At 42.6% G+C, this 18,002-nt stretch overlaps 1 long non-coding RNA gene across 2 annotated transcripts; it reads right to left on the reverse strand.

Moving 5' to 3' along the window:
• Nucleotides 1–612: 612 nt before the first annotated feature.
• Nucleotides 613–15,761, reverse strand: LOC146176652 (uncharacterized). Of its 2 annotated transcripts, XR_014701542.1 has the most exons (4): nucleotides 15,691–15,761; nucleotides 9,811–10,917; nucleotides 2,782–2,855; nucleotides 613–790 (listed from the first exon to the last, which is right to left on the reverse strand). It is a non-coding gene; the product is annotated as an uncharacterized LOC146176652 (long non-coding RNA). The 2 variants fall into 2 exon arrangements; XR_014701541.1 differs by having other exon boundaries at nucleotides 2,782–10,917.
• Nucleotides 15,762–18,002: the final 2,241 nt, after the last annotated feature.

Raw genomic sequence — 18,002 nt, forward strand, 5'->3', positions numbered from 1 at the left:
GCACACTTGCCAAAATGCTGCCTTAAGATGCCAAGAGTTCATGAAGCAGCTGGTGATATATGCTGAAATTTCTGTTCGTGGCAGTTTAGCTGTTTCCTGGTTGCAAATGTCGCAGAGCAAAAATTACATGCAAATGGTTTTGCTTGCTTGTGGCTTCGCATATGATTATTCAGGTGCGAACTGTCCACAAAGCCCAATGGACAAAGGTTGCACCTGTAGGGCCTCTCACCAGTGTGAATGCGAAGGTGCACTTTTAATTTACTGCCTGTAATAAACTTCTTGCCACAATGTGTGCACTCAAAAGGCTTCTCGCCTGTGTGGATGCGAAGGTGCACTGCTAAGTTGCTATATAAAGTAAACTTCTTGCCACAATGTGTGCACTCGTAAGGCTTTTCGCCTGTGTGGATACGAAGGTGCTCGGCTAAGTTACTCCTATGAGAAAACTTCTTGTTGCAGTGGGAGCACTGGTATGGCTTCTCGCCTGTGTGTGTCCGAAGGTGCTCTGCTAAGTTACTCCTATGAGTAAACTTGTTGCTGCAGTGGGAGCACTCGTACGGTCTCTCGCCTGTGTGAGTCCGAAGGTGACATTTCAGACTCTCCTTCCTTGTAAAGACCATGCTGCACTGGCTGCACCGAAAATTGCACTTTCCGTAGTGTGTCACCTGGTGTTGCTTGAAGGTGGCGTGGAAGTTTGTGGCATACCCGCACTCAGGGCACAAGTACCGCCTTTTTCCTCTGACTGGTTTCTCTTGAGAAAGTGAGCTGCCCAGGCTCTCATTTTTTGGAGAACCTGCACAACCGGAGAGAGCATAGGTTAACAAAACTATGACAATTTACAGCTAGGCTATCTCACAGGAAGGGTTAATGAATGGCGAAGATATTCTCAAGTGCGGTTTCTTATTGGCATATATGGTCCAAAATTCAGAAAAACAAAATTAGAGTCTTGAGTCATAAAGTAACGGCTATTCCGACTTAGAGCCAACAAGCATTCTAAAACTCATGACTTAAAAACAAAGAACCAGTAGGAGAAAAAAAACTAGAATTGACATAACTGAGGAAAGTCAATTCAAAAACACTACATAACTGCACTGCAGTTTGAAAACAAAACTGCGTAACAGTAAATTCCTTCAATCACAACCTATAATTCATAAAACTATAATACCCATGTAACACACTAATGTGCATTACATTAACAGGTGAAATAGCCCCTTGGTGTCCAGGAACCGATCTACATCCTATAGACCTGACTGAGTTTCAGCATGGCAAGAGTTGTGATGTTGATGCAATTTCACTCAATTAACACCAGTCGCAACTTTAGAAAGGTAAAACATAGCTCATAACCAGGGGCCATTAATTCATTCTTCCTGGCAATTCAACCAAGGTAAGCAAGCCTGAAACGCACAATAAAACAAAAGCGCACCGGCACACCTAAGAGGAAGTGAGAAGCATGTGAAGGAGGTACAAATGCCATTGAGGGTAGATGCTGATCCCATGTTCAACAAATCTTGCTTTCAACTCCTTAATTTCTGCATGTGCACAAATGCAAAATCCACCAACTATGAGCAGACACAAGGGCCATTTTTTCAACATACACACCAGCTACACCATTGCAGAAAATCTCCTATACCTCCAATGGTTTTTAGATACACTAGTGTAGCTGGTGTAGGGTAAATAAATGGCCCCAGATTTTGAGCTGAGTACTCAGCACAAGGAAAAGCAGGCATGGCTTTCAAAACAGGCCTGCGTAATCATCCTGTAGTGATTTGTCAGCACCATCAAATTACAACCGCACGTGAGACCATAAATATATATTTATTGCAAGACAGCTTGATCTAATTCATGATGCTATCATTATACTGCTTTTCAAGTACACTATATGCAGAAGGCTATTAGTACTACACATTCTGTACTCCTGATATGTTTGGACTGCACTATGCAGCTGATCAATAAATCGCATAATGCAATGCAGCAGTCATTAAGAAATCGGGATGCGTTTGGACTGTACACAGCTGATCAATAAATCTTATTTAGGAATACCACAGTCATATAGAAAGCAGATATATTAGCCATAACTGCAAGAATGGTGTACAGTTAAATTAGCTGTGGGCCCAAGACAAACAGATGTTATATGGAAACTTCAGCACAAGACAGCCAAGCATCATGCCCCATCATTGATTTCTTTAGATGTATAAAACATCCATTTGTATTCTGTATGACACCCCCCTTTTTGGTAGGCTTGAATACTAAGTAGACCTAGATGTTTCTCTGAACAGCAGCTCATCTTCCGAGAACTTCTCAGCCACCAACTGCTGTGAGCACGACTTTCATATATCACAGATGATGTGGGAAGCAGGCCACCTAAAAGGATGAAATATACACAGAAAGCACAGCCTTGATATTGGAGGAAATGAGCCCCCAGATTATTCATTAAAATAATTCTCAATGCCGAGTGCCCAAATACAACTTATCACTTATATGAAAACGTCATTGCACAGCCTTTCCCCTTATCGCACATCCAACCACAGTAGCGACAACATATTGAGGTACTGACCCCAAAAATGTAGTGCCAGAATGTCCTAAAATATTGATAGCATTCAATGGCAGGAAAGTATTTACAGCTGGAAAGGTTACATGGAAATATGCAAGATATAGATAAATATGTGCAAAAGCCTGTTCATGCATATCGTAAAATGCAAAGAAATACAGACACAAAAATGTTGACACAGTGTGTGAATATATGCAATGCACGTGGAAGGCGATGCGGAGAAACTCTTCAATTACTTGCACTTCAGTTGTGAGGGAAGGTGAGCAGTAACGCCTCCTTAAAAAGAAAATGTGGGAAGGCGACACTGAACCTGAAAATAAACAAAAAAAAAAGTATACGTAATCATTCACTGGTTTATTCACTCAATATTACTTATTTATACAATACTGCAGGCCTCGTTGCGGCCCAGGCAGGAGGGGCATACAAAGTACTGAGTAATTACATTAGCAGACATAAGAAAAAAAAGGACCAAATTAATAGCGTACACAATTCCAATCCAGCCTACCAGCTACGAGAACAAAATGGATAAAAAGAACACTCACTCTTGTCACAAAACAATTCACAAAACAAAAAGCGAAGAATAAATGTACAAATGAACCATCAGTACAGTTTAAGCAATGAGAAGGAATATAGCAAAATCAATTTGAGTAATTACTATTACAGACCAACACCGATCTGTGACGTAAACATGATGCGGTGGCGCTGCTGTCTCTAGGGTGGGTCAACTGGGGATAAAAAGGCTTACAGCCATAGGAACAGACGGAACCATGATTTCAAACCAGGTTTCTGATTTTTCAGCGCACCTATGATGTCATTCGATGCATATTAACTATGCATGTCGCAGAACATATTTTGAAACTGTGAACCTAATTACAGAGGCGAATATTTTTAAAGCCCCATGAAATGTAGAGGGGTACAAAACTGGAGCACAGCCCATAAAAGCACATGCAAGTAAGAAACTTACGAAATAATTTTCTGTTGTCATATAGTACCAATAAACACGACAGATGTTTGAAAGTTAGCCAATGTCTTGAAGAAAAAAGTGCAACAAGATGTACCGTCACATTGATGCCGATCAATCTTTAAGGTGCCACGATAAATGTGCATTGTAAAGACCAACATTTCCCTGAAAACTACCTATCTGCTGGGTGCTTCTCGCAATCATGACAACTTCTCTTGCTGTCTGACATACGCCTCGCGGCCTACATTGCCTCTTAGATAGTGCCGCTGCAATAATAGAAAGATTTAAGCTGAAGGCAGTGCTAACACAGCATGATAAAAGAACCACGCAAAGCAACAGATGAGCAAAATGCCCCGTATACTCTCACAAATCGCGTTCGCGGATGCCGGCATCATCCGCACTCGATTAGACCTTCGTCTGTGCTACTGTCTGTTACAGCTTGCCGTTCTCTTTCATTCCCTCATTATGAAATCTGGAAGTACTTCTTGCAGAGAGTCTAACAAACCTGTTTTCAAAATCCCCGACTTTGCCAGGTTTTCCCTGATTATCTGTTCAAATTCCCTGACAAGTGAAGAGGCTCAAAAATTTCGCTGCTGATAATAATGAGCATAGATGAATAATTCGCAACGAAAAGCTATTTATCCCCTTCGGGCGCAGTGTCCCTGTATGGGGACACAAACTTTGTGCGGCCTGCTGTGTAATAAGGCTTTGAATGTTTCAAAACACGCGCCCTAAGCCGCTTTATTGGAAAACTGGAACAATCTTATGCGATGTAAAAGAAACCCGGGCTTACAAGCATGGTAAAAATGAACACGGCTACATCCTACGGAGCTAAATTTAATGCCTCTTGTTTTTGTCATTTTTTACTGTTAAGAATCTGTGCTGACCAAAATATTAGCATTTATTATGGGAGGAAGGACCCATAACTGAAATAATGGCTACCATCCTTGTTACGAGCATATTCAGCCTTGCATGCATTTCCGAATGGTTTGGTTTGGTTTGGTTTGTAGGGTTTAACGTCCCAAAGCAGCTGAGGCTATGAGAGACGCCGTAGTAGAGGACTCCGGAAATTTCGACCACCTGGGGTTCTTTAACGTGCACTGACATCGCACAGCACAGCCTCCATCGAAAAGCTGCCACCGAGACCGGGATTCGATCCCGCGTCCTTGGGAACAGTAGTCGAGCGCCGTAACCACTGTGCCACCCCGGCGGGGTGCATTTCCGAATGTTAGCGTTTCTATTCGGGCACAGGGCGCCCCAAAGCCACCTCTACCGGCACACTCCTTTTCTGAGTGTTCGACGTCACTTCCTTACTTTGTGCACCCTGCTGTGCAAAAAAAGACAATAAAAGCACCCTTTTGGGCATTTCATGTTATTGCCCCCTTAGGTCAAGAAATCAAGAACCAGAAAGTGGCTGGTGAGGATAATTTCTCACTTTCATCCTTTTACACTGTGCCACAAGAGTACCTGTGAGACAAAATTACTGCCAAAAGTGCCACATCTTTTTTTGCATGCCTGCTTAGAGTAACTGCTTTTACCTTTTCCACAATAAGTATACACTGAAGTGATTGATTTAATTAAGAAATTAAGCAATAATCCATTAATCACCTTTTCGTGCCCAAAATCTTGCTAAGGACACTATCGCACTTTGTGTTAGTAGCATGCATTAGTTTTTCTGTATTGAGGTGCCCTGTTCCTGAATGGGGACCCCAATGCAAAAGACAATAAAAAAAAAGCTTTTCTTTCAATTCCTTATATTATAATAGTATATAATATATGATATATTATAACATATATAGTACTCGGCTTCTGACAGCAGCAGTGAAAAGCAGCAAAACCTATGCGCAGCCCGCCTACGCGAGTGCGCATGCCAAGCACAGCCACAGTCCACACGGAGTAGCAGGAGGATGAGGATCTGGCACTGTGTGCCTGCCATCTGTTCCATCGACAAAAATGAACTGCATTAACATCTCATAAAAGTCCAAATATCATAAGGATATCTGAAAGAATCACTTTACAGGTGAAAGTCCCAACTTCAAAACTAAAATCATAAAATCCAAAGCATCCATCCGATGTCTGCAATATATTGATAAATATGGCATTTATGTACATAACTGCGCACCACGAACAGTAATTGCAACTGATCATTTTAAGAAAGCCTATCCACATTGTTGGCAGCAATGCCTCAGTACAGAATGTTTTCTTCCTTCAGATTACAATATCACAGTACATACAACTCTTAATGGTAATTTATTGCTATACTCTAATGCAGTGCATACAAAACAAAACCACAGAAGCAAGACAGTGCAAGCACTGCACTGTCTTTCTTTCGTGTTTTTGTTTTGCGTACACTGCATTAGAGTACAGCAATGAACTAACTAGACAACTAGCCTGAATTTCTACCCTCTATCAGTCCGATCGGTAGTTTGTGCAAAAACGCAGTGTAGAAAATGAGACTCATAAGTTACAAGGTGACCAAAATGAACTGACCACCTCTCTGAACTCTAAATTAGCAGTCTTTTCTATTTTAGCATACGTGGCCGCTTTTGTAGCAACCGTATGCGGCTGCAAGCTGGAAAAACTAGAAGACACAGTTAGAATGTCTTCAATAGAGTAATGATTACACTGTACATACACTGTGAATACAAAGTATGGTAACACAAAATTATACAAGACAATGAGCACCAAAAAAGAGACTAGTAAATAACACACTGCCAAAAGTAGAAAGCTTGCTTAAGTTGAGACTAATGCCTTTCAATGCATGAACTGCTGATTAATCCCCTGGAAGAGAGTCAATTTGCAGCGAGCATGCTCTTACTTGAAGGTTATATTGCTCGCATTTGTGCTGGCTGCTGCACTAAGCTAGGATCAAAGACAACTCACCTCTGAATGAAAAAATTTCTGCTAAGAAAGTGGGGTTACTTACCAAGCTGACAAGCCACAAACAGATTATAGTAATAAAGGTACAGTTGGAATTGTAACTGGTAAAAAGCCTAGGGACATTTTGAGTCACTGCATGACTTTTGTTTGGAAAAAAAAAGTACGAACACCAGTACATATCAAGCACTGTCTATAACACCACAAAAGTGAGGAAGGCTGGATTGCCCTATGAATGGCAGATCTGTGGGGTAGGATGAAAGCGCTCCTAGGCATAACTGGTAAGAAAACTGAAAATGTTAAACCCCGGTAATGAGCATTTTAACTATAGGCACTCATGATGATTTTAATACAATGCAGCAATAAAATGCCAACGGAAAAACTAAATATGTTTTATGCTGTAATAAAATTTGCATAATTGGGTCTGTAAATTGATCTTCCTCAGCCCTCTTCTTTCAACAGCCTAAAAATAAAAAAATTTAGAGAAAATTTTGTACTTACTGTCCCCTAAGAACAAATATTTCCTACAACAGCTACAGCTACAACTAGAGCTATGAAAAAAGCAAAATGAGTCAAAATGAACCTCAGTGGTAAAAACCTTTTTGTTTTGCACAGCTAGCCCATGACGGGATGCAGTGATCACTGCAGTCGTTTATTTTGCCTCTACCATCTATGTACTCTCGAGACAATGATGCAGCCTGAACACTTTTACACCTATCGACACATAAGGTGGTTTGGCAGTTCACTGCAGAAAGTTATGATGACATGTGAGGAGGCGCAAGTGATTCAATAGATAATGAACATTTCAAAATAGTGATGTTTGCACTATAGCAACGTCCGATGGCTGAAACCGACAGACAGCACAAAAAACATGCAAACTGGTAAGATCAGGTAGTAGTGAGCATATGACACGTGCGATTGCGGACGAATGTCAACCCAGCTCCCTCCGCTGTTCTCATAAGAAGCGCAATATTTCGCGCATGTTCGCAAAAGAGATTCTGCTGCACCTGTGCACAAAAAGAATCTGATTTATCTGGCTAGGGCACCTAAGCTGTTGCAATTGTTCAAAATGATTTGTTCACTTTTTTCTCGGGAATAATGCTTCAAACTGAACTCGAGTGGCAGTTATCATTTTGTAAATAGTCTTAACTGCGATAAAGATGAGCTATGATAAGGAAGTAATCACTCAGGTGAGCTCTGTTACAGCTAACCGTTTTTACAGCCTTCAGAGTTGACCTCAGCACTGGTGCTTGGCCAGACAAGTGCATAACAGAGCGCTCCTTTTGTCACTTGATGACAGGCGTTCTACCATCCACTGCAGTCCACCTGCAATGAGGATAGCCTTTCTCTGTCAGTGCACAACACAGCCGTAAACACACAAGGACAAAACAAGCACTTTCCGACAGTTAACTTCTCCAAAATCATGTACGAAGCAAGTTCAATTCACATGATCGTGATGACGGCTGACTCCTTTTTAACAGGTCGCCTCTGCCTCATGGCGCGACAAAGCCATGGCAAAAAAAAAAAAAATGGCCTTAAACAAAAGCACCAAAAAAAAATTGTCTCCTCACTGCACACAGTTCAATGCAACCACTTCAGTCATTTTGGTATGCTCACTGATCCCAGGCCCTCCATGACGCGGTCTGCCCGAATGTTCCCTCGACGTACCACCCCATTTTACCACCAGTATTCCAGGCGTCGCTACATGTACTCCACCACAGCCACTCCGTCTTGCAGAAACCCGGGAGTATAGGGAATTTTAGAATTGAGGGACCCTGTCAGTAACGGGTATAGAGTAATCGCGGCTTGCAAGTACACATGCTAAGAGTCATAACCCCTCCCCACGCCCCTCCTGTATTCATCGAAGAATTCCGCACGTGCGCATTGTCGCCCCACAATTACAATATTCTCCTAACCAGTAGGGTCCCGCTATTCTAAATCATTCCAATATTTTTGCAGGTGCTGGGTGCACAATCAGATGACACATGGGTGACGTAACCTATACACGGCGTACACGTATCTTGTGGAGTTCATTTTTTTTCTCGAGAAAGGTGCGCTCCTTAATCAAAAAGCGCGTTGCATGGGAATGTGCTGACGCAACTGCATGAATTGTCACTTGACAACCATATCTGTGGAGTACTTAGAAGCACTCCAGTGACTTTAGGCGTGTGTAACATGGCTTTTCTCATATTTCAGGCTGTTTGTGTCGCCTGATAGTAATGCTGCACTGCTCTGGTTAAAGCCAGGAAATTTGGATTCTCTATGTTTGCAATCTTTTGCTTTCATTCTCTTTCTTCCTGTGGTTTGGTGAGTTGGCTGGCGTTCGAAGCGAAGCAGGGTCTCGGAGTCCTGAGTCTGCTTCTTCGCAGCACATTGCAGAGAATGTGAGTTTGCTTTCCGCATTGTAATAAAAACATGCAAAAATACTGACCATATGTGGCGCTGGAAATATACTGAGTACCTGCACGAGTTGTTCGCACACGCACACACGTTCACAGACATGCAGTCTTGTAACGATGGAAAAGAAATAACTGTGAAGTGAAGACTAAGAGCCCCTTCTAAAGATGCTTCAGCGATGACATTTGGAATTAAGCTGTGAAATTATACAAGATGTCGCTCAGCTTATGGACAAACAATCTTTCGTCACTATAGTTATTTCACATAAGAGGCGTAACTTAAGGTGTAAAACAAGCCAACTGAGCCCAGTGCGCACACACAGAAGCAAGTCATTTAGAGCTCTTTCCACAGCCACTCAGGCTAAAGCAGCACAGACCTCATTGCTAAGAGAAAAAAAAAAAAGAACAGGAAGCAAGCATGCATATTACTCAGTGTTTTGCCGAGGGCAGCTCCGGGCTGTCACTGATTGGAAACCGCGCTGTCTACGTTGGCCAGCCTGCCCACTGCTCCTTTCATTCTTTTCATACTACTAGGGGGGAAAAAAGAAAAAAGTGAGCACACTGCAATGTGCTTTGTTTGCAGGACGGCTAGATGCTCTCCCTCCCCCAGCTCAAAGCTGTCGCTCATTTGAGTGCACTCCTTTAATCTTTCCCGCACATTGAGACATCTTGCAGCAACCCTCTCACTACTTCCAGTACAATAAAAAAAAAAAAAATTCAAAGTGGCAACACACGCAGGAATGACGTAGACCCGATGTCACTTTGTATCGTCTGAATGCGTGCACAGGACCTGCAAAAATATCCTCCACCGAAACCCAGGGCAGCTGGGAAAGCTGATGCCTAGAAGATGGGAGTCATTCAGGGGCACTGCAGGACCACGTGACCAATCGTCTCCTCCCCCACTCCACAGATGTCGCAAGTTGTGCCCAAACAGGATGCAAGTTTTGCGTGCCATGTGCACTTGTGAAGTTGTCCGCAGCAGGCCTCCGCTAGCAGGCCACTCCCATATGAAATGTCAAAGCAGTACTCACGGCCGACTGCTGTCTTCGCCGCTCAGTCAGAGCTGAAGTGAGTTTCAACGCAACACCATTCATCCACCCCTATGTCTCCGGCTTCTGCACCTAATCTTGATTTGAAAACGCACTTGCATGTGTTCCTTCACAAACATTGCGTTGCTGGGCTCCGCACCTGCTGATGCCATACAGCAGGGTGACACCATGAAACGGCTGTGTATGTTCGCAGTCCGTTGGGTCCATCACGTCGAGATGCCCACGCATAAGATAGTATTTACTGAAGCAGATCCCTGATGCAAGGCTACACAGTTGTTCATTACACAATAGTGGTGAGTGTGTGTTTCGGCCACGACACCACAGATGCCAATCGATCGGCAGAGAAAGAGACATGTTACCTTTACACAGTCTTCTCAGCAAAAAAGGCGCCTCCATGAGGCTAGAAATATAAAATACTCTGAAGAAACCAAGCCTTTTTATTTCTTTTTTGCAAGAACGAGACTTGGACAGAGTTTTCACACGAGTCACTTTACCTTTACGTTTACTGCTCCTATTTAAATTGTTCTGCTTGAACAACAGTGTGACCTGGCTCATTCTGAACTGAAAGAAGTCAGCTATCGGCGAAGCCGAGGAATTAAAATATTTTGTTATTTTTGTTGTCAACATAAATTAGTACTGTAATTATGGGTGATTATTATTACCCATTCTATGGGTACTGTTACAGTACTAATCATGTCAATAACAGCAAGTTAAAAAAATCCCTTATGCTTTCCTTGGCCTTGCTGACTGTTGCCGTCTTTCAGTTGTGGATTTTTAACAAGCTGTTTAATTTTACCTACATTTGTCCACTTATTGCTCCATTCTGAGCAAAAAAATGCAAATCATTTCGTCAAGAAAGAACTGCGCTTCATTTTTTTTTTTCTTCGTCAGATACATCAGAGGTATTCTTAATCTTCACATAATATCTATCAACATGCAGCAATAGTGGCAAACTGGCGACCAAGATGATGTCCTTGTCTCACATTGATCCTCTTCAGCAACGATGGCATTCTCACAACTTCGCTGTGTCGACACAAGTTTGCAGGTCCTTGGTCTTGTTTTCACATCAACAGAGATGAGTACTCCACCCTGCATGGAATAATGGCGATTGCCCTTCAGTACCTTTCACTTCCACTCTAGCCAAGCCTTCCCAAAGGCATCATGCGTCTTCTGAACAACCTCAAGCAAACAACAGTGCAGTGCACACAGTCTTTTTTTTACAAGATAGCACAGTGTCAACCTTGACATTGAACTGCACATAAGCTCAAGGCACTGAGTGTCAGCAAACGATATCTTTATTTTTTTGCTAACCACAAAATGAATATTTCTGTAACTGAATACTTGTTTGTGACATATCAGTGTATGTAACATATATACTATAAGTTTTTATTCTCCTGTTTTCTGTCAGAATAAATTTAACACTTTTATGAATGCTTATACCAGTCTCAAATGTTGGCAACCAATCATTTTCTTTCTTCATAAGAGGTATATATTTTCTTTGTGCTTTGGTAAGATATTGCTATTAGCTATAATATAATGTGCAGCAATATAGAGAAGTATCTGAATTAATGGATGAAGAATATTTTTACTAACACCACCTATAAATTGCCAGTTTTGTCATGGTAGGGAAAGAATTCACGGATCAGCATGACAAACATTATTGTGCATATATGTTAATTACAACTGAGAAGCTGTTTATAATCTGATCTTTGTTATGCCTTGTCCATAATTTAAAATGATGGACCATGCCACGTTACACCGCTCCGTATCATCATCAAAACCCTTAGCGTGAGTTGATGAGGAACACAAAGAGTGACCTGCCTTTGTTGGCGTATTACTTGTGCACCTTCTGCAACATTGCATGCTAAGCGTGACGGAGAGCGTAGGATTGTAACTAGAAATATTCGATGCACACAAATCAGAAAACATTTGCTATGATTTCAGCAACAGCTTTCGCAAGCAAGTTACTCAACATGCTAGCCTCCATGATGGGATATAGTCTTCAGCTTTTTACCTAGACCCTTGGCCAAAGGCCACAGTTCCAAACCATTCTGATTAATTCATACAATATGCTTCATATAGTTTGTGCCAAACTTCAAGAATGACAAAACGCTCTGTGAAGGCTTTGGCAGTTATCTTCTCCAGGTAAGAAGTGATTAGCTAATGAACAGCTAAACTGGATTCTTCTTATCCCAAACGTTAGGACAGAACTGCAAACTTATATGTTGTAGAATTAGGTGACAAATGCCCAAGCTAAAAGTAGTCGCCACGATTTTAAAAAATGTATCATGCAATTGTGCACTCTAGAACTGCTATACCCAATCCAGCATTGCTACACCTAGTATCATGGAACTAAAGAAATATGCATGCACTGCTATGGCACTCGGCAGGACAGCAAAGCTGCCACAGCCATTTGAACACAGCAGAAAAAATCAAAGGGGGGCTTAGTTATGTTCTTTCAGTTTGTATGCAGGGAAAAAAAAAAAGATTTTGCACAGACACAGCTTTCAAATTAAATGAATTGCACATACAGGTCTTACTAATGCTCTGATAGCAATGTGCTGGTGTAATGATCTTTAAGAGGGCTGCAAATGAACATAAGTCATATTCATGAAACAGTAACAATTGCCTGCAATTTAGCAAAAAGGTGAAACAAACAGGTTTCAGCACCTTGTTTCGTTTAAGTGAGGATCCTCTGTCAAAGCAGTAAAAATGGTAATGTTTACAAAGTATGCAAGTGATTATGTTTCGGATATGGGCACCGTGCAGGAGTAGCTCGAACCGCGATGCGAGTGCCCCTCGCGGCGGGAAGGAGATTTTTGTAGTGGCCGGTGCGCCCGGCCGCGCAGCGGAGACACGGCGGATCTGCTGTGCGTGGGGTCACATCTGCCATTTGTGCTTTCTATTCAAGACATTCTATGGTCACAAATGAATTGCCAAGCTGCAGTGGCTGGGTTGCACACATTTTCACTGGCCTGATAAAATATTTTTCACGTCCCCAAATAAGCTTTACGAAGTGAAGCAACACTAAGTTTGCATCGCTGCCATCCGAGCAGTGAGCTGGAAATCATTCTCAAATTGCCATGTCCATATTTTTCGCAACATGTTTTTCCCAAAAGAGGACACACTACCATCACCTGCTTTAGCAGTCTTTCTCAACACGTCAAAAAAAAAAAAAGAATGTGGGCAGCTCATAGGCATCGATCTGCACTATCTGCATGGTGCCTACCGGCATTCCTTTCGTACACACGCTATTTTGTTTTCTCGGAGTAATGTGATATTAGTCCTGTCTAATCTGTTTCCCAGCGATATGCTGTCATATAACCCGTTTTCTATTGTATAATTCTGTGCAGGTTCATTTCTGTAAAAAGTCTTCTTACGGGGTGGGTGGCCCTTAATTACACCTTTTGCCTGCTCTCCCCCGCTTTCATTGCTTTTGTAATGAAAACCAAACAAAAATGTGTAAAAAAAACGAAAAAAAAAGAAAAAAAAAAAAAACATCCCTATCTGACGTGGAAGTACCAGCTGTCCGCTTCGTCTTCCTCTGCTGATGTGATTCATAAAGCCCCTGTCTGCCATTCCATACTTTATTCATTTAGTTGTCTTAATGTCATTTCAATGTCTACTGAGCTGTTGAACCTCGAATGATAAACTGTTTCTCATGCCATGCTGCTCAATCGAGACTAGAACATTGGTAAGCGTTACTTTTTTTTTCTTTACTTATTCGCAAACGCTCCAGATCTTGTGTTCATTACACGCCATCCTGCTCCGAACAAGCGGCCGAGTGGCTGGCTGCCACCAGTTACCTTCCCCTGCCCTAACTTAATTGTGTGGCAGAGGACTTGAAAGTATGGTTAGAGACAATAAGTATCGTTAAAGAAAAAAAAAAGAAGCTAGAATTCAAGTCGGGATTTGAGGCAGGACGTTCTTTCAACAAACGAGAAAAGTAGGCATGCTACAATCACTATGTACCTGATGGAGAAAAAAAATGCATGTGTATTAGAAACCATAGATCGCTCAGTAATGGAGTTTTCCATTCTCATAGCTGTCGCTGTATCAGCTACCACGTGCACGAGCACCACTTGGACAGAGCGATCAGTGTGAATCTGTCATCCTCTCCTTTATCATTGAGAAAAGTAGCAACCACCTCACCACAATGATCTGCTAATGCTTTTCAAAACCTTCTGCGCAATATAAGTGCATACGGCAGTGTCAAGCCCCATCGTTCTCAAGTTTTCAGGCTTTTTGCGTTGTTTATTTTTTTCACACTTTTCTCTCCTCTTCGGCTCCAGCTTCATTCAGTCCTATTCTTCTCCCATACTCGTTCCATCCTTTTCCACAGCTCAATTCCTTGCAGCTTTCCTTTTCTTTTTTTTTTCTCAGCCAGTCCCGTTTGGAGCATTCTAGGCCGGCTTTGTGTGAAGCTGTGCCACACGTGGGAGGAGGGGTGTTCGCCACAAATATTCTTTTTTTCATTTTTGTACATTTTTACCCTGTTTATGTATCCCCCCCTCACATTGTTTTGCTTGGCCTTTTCCATTCCGTCTTCAGTTTCTCGTGTTTCCAGCCTAGAAGTAGATGTCCAGCAGGCAGCCAGGGCGCGTCCGTGTCTCTCCGTCTTGTGTCGTGTGGCTCCCGCAACGCTTATGCTTTGCTACATAAATCCAGCTAGCCGAAACTGTTATGCTGTGCAGACCTCGATTACATTTCCACAGCTGCCTTTTTCAAGCACGCACCCTGCCCAGGCGGCCGCACCGGCCACTACAAAAATCCTCCAGCACCCACTCGTGGCGCTGCCTGTTAGCCGAGAGTGCTGCCCCCTGGGTTTCTGCATGGTGCCCATAGGAATGAATGACAAATCAATAATATGCAGGAAGTGATGTTGTCAGATGTCGGTCCATCACTTTCAGAGGGTTAGCAAGGCGTGAGGACCGACCAGATTTTTCCACTCCCTCGGAGTCGCTCATTGATTTAGTCACTGTTTGACTGCATTACAAATATATGTTTAAAAAGCCGTTCTCCTTACAAGTATTGCGCACCCCGACAGCAAGCGATTATACCGATTGTTCAACACACCCAATCATTGGAACAACAAAGAAACTACTGCTGTGAAGTAAGCATCAGACGGCACTAGAAAGTTTGCTTGGTGCTTTGTAGTACGGCGCCTAGACGACAGGCAGTGTCGTCAGTATATCTAGACGCTGCCATTCGCAAAACTATGGTCAGTGGAAAAACTTAGCAAACATATCAAGGCAAGAGCAGCAAAAAACGGGGCGAAGATGAGAAGGCCCAGGCAAAGCATGACAGACCACATCAGTAGGACCAGGCATTAGATAGAGCTTCCGGACCCGAAGATAACCGAGAAAGGCGAACTAATTGGTGGTCAGTACTTGAGCACATAATGCAACCGCGCGAGGGCCAAGGGACTAAAAGAAAACACACAAAATGGAGAGCGTAACTGCATTAAATGAACACATGGCGCACGACGTACTACGTAGAACATTGCTCATATTAAATTTCCGAGCCCCGTTCCGACCACTTTCCGTCTAGTCTAGTATTGTAGCAAGCTATCGTCCTTTTGAATTCGGAACGAATGAATTATTACGCCCAGAACCTGGCCCTCAGCAGCTGTGGCAGCAGCGTAGGCTTGTTAGTAAAGCTTCAGATAATTTTTGGGAGATCCTATCTCCGAGACGGCGCTACAGCCGCTACAACCACTACAGCGCTAAGCAAAGGCTAAGACATCCGAACCAATCTAACCACCTAACCACGCCATTCAGCGAGGAAGAAGATCACGAACCATCATAGAGCATTTAAACGAATCGAGAAAGAAAAACAAGATTGCCTTTTCCAAATACTAACCTAATTTGCAATCTGACGCCTCCGCACACAGAAAAGAGACTAGATTGGATTAGATTGGATTGAATTGATTGTAGGTGATGATGTTGGCCGGCTTTGGCTACTAATGGTTAATAGCGCGGCGCGGCTTAGGCGCGGATTGTGAAAGGGACGCGGTAGGCCGGCGTTGTAAAAATTTAGCAACGGTTTCTCCGCAGATTACGTTAGTAGAGGTAGAGCAGAAGCTTCATACATCCACGGAAGTTTAAAGAATGTTATTGAAATCCCCCCCGAGGACCTCGGCCTCGCTGTTCATTCCGCAACAAAACAAATTTATTATATTAATTGCGTGTTGCTTCACGAAGGAAGCGTTTTGGATTTGTATTTCAAGCGTACGTGAGCGTTGCACATGGTGCACAGTGCTAAGTGCAAGAAACTGGAAACCGAGAGCATGTGTGAAAGGCCTATGTTTCGGGATCGCGATTTGGCTTATGTCGCCATGGAACAAATATGTTCTCATCGTTGTAGGTGGCCTCTGCATTCCTTAAAGCAGAGAAATTAATTTGTTGGCATATTATGTTCTTGGTACATGCTGCAACCAGTCACAAGGGCAAAGATGGAATCACGAACATAGCACCATTCATTTCTTTATTGATTTGACATTATCTTACACGCTTGTCTACAATGTGGTAAGCACGCGTAGAAACAATACATCGGTCGGATAAGATGCCGTGGAGATGTTTCCTGGAAAAATAAAAGAACTAAAGAAATTCGGCGCAAGCTTGAAAATAAACTGTCTCGAGCTAGAGCAGCTGTGCAAAAATAGCAGGAATTTCACGGCTTGTACGTCAATTTCAACTTTAAGATAGGAACTGGAGGCAGGGCTGCTTTGAAAGAAGTGGAGAGCATTTTTTTTTTTTTTTTCACTTCGTGGGCGAATCACTTTTACTTGTAAACATACCTGGGTTCACGGTTGCACACTAGTCCAAGATGGCTTCAAAGTTCGCAGTGAGTTCAACAAAACTGAATACCGGGCGAGATAGTGTGAGTATAAGCATTTTAAGCAGCGCGAAAAACGAAGACTGGGAAAGAAATTAAGACGCACGAGCAGCTGATGATGAGCAGTGATGAGCAGCTGGCCTTGGTTATATTATTTCCCGATTAGTCACGTGCTCGGTACCGCGCACCGGAGCTGTGCCAAGCTACATCATTTCTGCCGGAAACAGTCTTACCGTGGGATCGTTTTACAGGCCGCCGACTTCCACTAGTAAAGAACCGTTACTTAGCCTCTCCCGCTCGCTATCCGCTCGAGCTTCTGAGCTCATCCTGTTAGGGGGCGACTTTAAATTCCCAGCTATATCACATGGAAGGACCATTATCCTGAAGGGAGTCGTTCTGCACATATCATTGCGCACTGTATGAAATTGTAAGTGTCTACGGGCTGCATCAATTTGTGGACTTTCCTACGCGTGTCGGATCGAACGGTGGCAATACCTTTGATTTTGCTCTTTTCTAACCAAAGCGATCTTGTAAAAAACGTAGTAGCCATACCTGGAATGAGTGAACATGAAGTGGTAGCAGCAATTGACAGTCGTATGCAAACGAGTAGAAGTGCCGAGGCAATGTCGTAGAAAAGTTTATATATAATGTATGAAAAAGGTAACTATGATGCTATAATTAGGGAACTTGATTCATTTTTTACGGTTTTCTTAGCTCCGTTTCCTGTGATGTAAATGAACTGTGGGCAAACTTCAAAAATAAGCTGTTGTCTCTCATTGATCAGTTTATTCCCGGAAGGCTGATGTCACCTAATAAGCGAGTGGATAAACCATGGATCAATAAAAGATTATGTGCATCAATTAGAAAGAAAGCTCATCTTTAAAAGGCTTTGTAAAACGACAAATCAATCTTTGTACGCACAACTGAAAATCCTGAGTGCTAACCTTAGGAGCGAATTAAAGGCAGAAAAGCGCTTGTACCTATCCTCGTTGGCAGACAAGCTAAAGACGAACCCAAAAGAAGTGTGGCGCTTTATTAAATGCAACAAAAAGGATGCTGTTGGTATTCCTGCCATCAGGGATGGTGAAAACTGAAAGACGACGCAGCACGAGCAGAGTGTTTCAATGTATATTTTCATTCCATCTCCTCGGCTTGGTGCTCAGACGTAATTACAGAACAGCAGGAACCGCTGAGTGCAATGCCAGATATGGTTATAACCGAACAAGGTGTCAAATAATTGAATGCACATTCCGCACCAGGTCCTGACAGCATTCCTAACTATATATTCTAAAGCACTGCGCAGAGCATATTAGTCCATTTTCGGTTACTTTATTCAA

The sequence above is a fragment of the Amblyomma maculatum genome, chromosome 10 (genome assembly GCF_055883805.1).
Source record: "Amblyomma maculatum isolate TAMU_Amacu chromosome 10, ASM5588380v1, whole genome shotgun sequence".
NCBI lineage: Eukaryota > Metazoa > Arthropoda > Arachnida > Ixodida > Ixodidae > Amblyomma > Amblyomma maculatum.